General features: G+C 32.4%; 1 protein-coding gene across 1 annotated transcript in view; it reads left to right on the top strand.

Moving 5' to 3' along the window:
- Nucleotides 1–2,500, top strand: part of LOC135197163 (vitellogenin-like) — a 17,118-nt gene that overhangs the window by 325 nt on the left and 14,293 nt on the right. The window lies entirely within an intron of this gene.

Raw genomic sequence — 2,500 nt, 5'->3', positions numbered from 1 at the left:
GTGCATAGACTTTCGTGTGCCAGTCTGTGTAATACAGGAAAACACGTGCATGAAGTAGTTTAGTACAATGAATGCCCTGTTATAATGTGAGTCTGTGTTTAGAATGTTTTGTGGCATGTGTGGCAGAATGTGCATTGAAGTTACACGCATCAGTATGCTGTAAATCTCTCTACGGAATCCTTTATCTGCAATTTAAGCTAAACTTAGGTGGATGTCTACATGTTTGCATATTTATGAATTTACAAACAGTCTCTCTCATGTATATATATATATATATATATATATATATATATATATATATATATATATATATATATATATATATATATCCCATTTACGATGGGGTTAGGTTATAACTATATCATTGTCTCTTGGAAAAAACGTGACTTGAAATTAGCCTAGCCTACATTAGGGTATACAGTACAATCTATACATACACCGTAGCCTAGCCTACATTTTACCCACAGCCTACTTTGGTTTTCTGCCCATTAATGTATTTTTCTACAATATCTTCTTTATCAAATGTTACCATATTGCATTACTATGCACGAGAACAATGTGTAGCGTGTGTGAATTGTATACATAAGCTAGCTAATCCATTTGCAAAAGTCGAATAGGCTATTACAGCTGTGTATAAGATGAAGGTAATAGTAATGATATGAGGTTATTTATTACAGAATCCATTTATACTGTACCATATTGATATATTATCATCGTAATATGTATATAAAAAAAAAACATCATCCCGCTGGTGGCTTGGCGACAGTGACACTGAATCAGCTGATTCAGCCTACCTACATACTACCGAAAAAAAATCAGGAAAATAATTTTTTAGCTGTTAAAAGAAACTAATGCATTAATGGAATTATTTTTATTGTATTTAACATTAATGTAAAATGGGGAGACAAGCGTAAACTAATATACTTCATGTTAAAATAAAATCAGTGAAATCCCTCACAATCACAAAACGGCTGTTTCTCGCCATTTCGTCTGTTTACCAATGCTTAACTCTCAGACAGTAATGCACATATCCTTAAATGAAATATGAATTACATTATCACCAAACTAAAACTCCTTTAATGAAACATGAGTTACTGTATAATAAAAATAAAACTAGATGTTCACGACGCCATCGTGCCGAGACCACCGAGAAAGAAGGCCTGTTCGATGTTTTGTGACGTAAGCACGGATAGTCCGAGCTGCTAGCACTGACTACGCTGCCAGACGAAAGAAATGTAAACAACCCCTCGCTAAAATCTATCATTTTTGGTCTGCCAGTTATTGATTTACTTATTTTCTCGTCAACACTAATTAGTGTACACCAAATAATACTTACTCGAAACACAAGTTATAAGATTAATATAAAATGCTGAACCAAAACAATTTGTTTAGTTACAATACAGTCTACCAAAGAATAAACAGCAGTGCATAGGTTTACATCACGAAAAAAAAAAAAATGGTTCTTTCTACTATATGTGAATGAAATCATTCTCTCTTACATACAGTCATTATTTGGTATTTAGATTTTCTAACTTTCTCTTTGGCTACAATAGTTATTTTCTTGAACAACAATTACTCAATGAAACGTTAGTAGAAACCCATATTGTTAATTTCTCTGTTTACTGTACCATAACCTTCATTACTTATTGGGCAGTTTTCTATTATTTACCTTTCGACATTTAAACATTTAAATTCATGATTGTCGACCAAATGTAAAATTTTTACATTTGCATCCTGAATAAAAAGGGTGATTTTTTCCAATAGTTAGTAAAGCTTGAACGATATATTCATTGGATATTTGTAAAACTAAATGAACATTTTGTTTCTCAAAGGTGTAGGGAGATACTGCTTGTAATGATAATTTATATGAATGTTCATTGAGTAAACATCTATATCATGAAGTTTTTCAAAAGGGCTGAATGGTGCATAATGAATTTCGTTTTCCAAATTATTGACATCAAACTGAGGTAACTTCATTGTTTTATTTATAACTTTCTGGCCAAGCCAATTATTCCTGATATATTTTAACAGTTTTACTGAAACACGAAAAAGGGCATTTGTTACTCTGAAATGGGTGAGGATACACTTTAGACAGCTGTGGAATGCTGGGAAAATAGGACATTGCTTTCCCAATGATAGCATTATGATGTTACAGTGCAAAACACTGTAAAAATGATTTTTTCTAAGCCTATAATTACCTTCAGTGTGCAGTGCAGAACATCAGCTTTTATGCTATAATTGGGAATATGTGCAACTTAACTTTACCTGTTCAACATAAAGTAAAATGCACCTGTTGCAGCTTCACTATAGCCAAAGGCTGAACCAGCAATATTTTTGCCTTTATAATGAAAATGTGGTATTAAGTACGCGAGTTTTATCCACCATCAGTATCACTATTTAGTCATTGGGTAGTAATGATTTACATTTACTCTTAATGTACATAAGAAAATTTGAGTTCTTTTGTTATGAAGCTGGGCAGACCTGTTTGAAAAAACACTCT

This window comes from Macrobrachium nipponense, chromosome 18 (genome assembly GCF_015104395.2).
Source record: "Macrobrachium nipponense isolate FS-2020 chromosome 18, ASM1510439v2, whole genome shotgun sequence".
In the NCBI taxonomy this organism is placed as follows: Eukaryota; Metazoa; Arthropoda; class Malacostraca; order Decapoda; family Palaemonidae; genus Macrobrachium; species Macrobrachium nipponense.
Note: the sequence above shows the minus strand (reverse complement) of the source record. Positions and strands in the feature narration are given on the sequence as shown.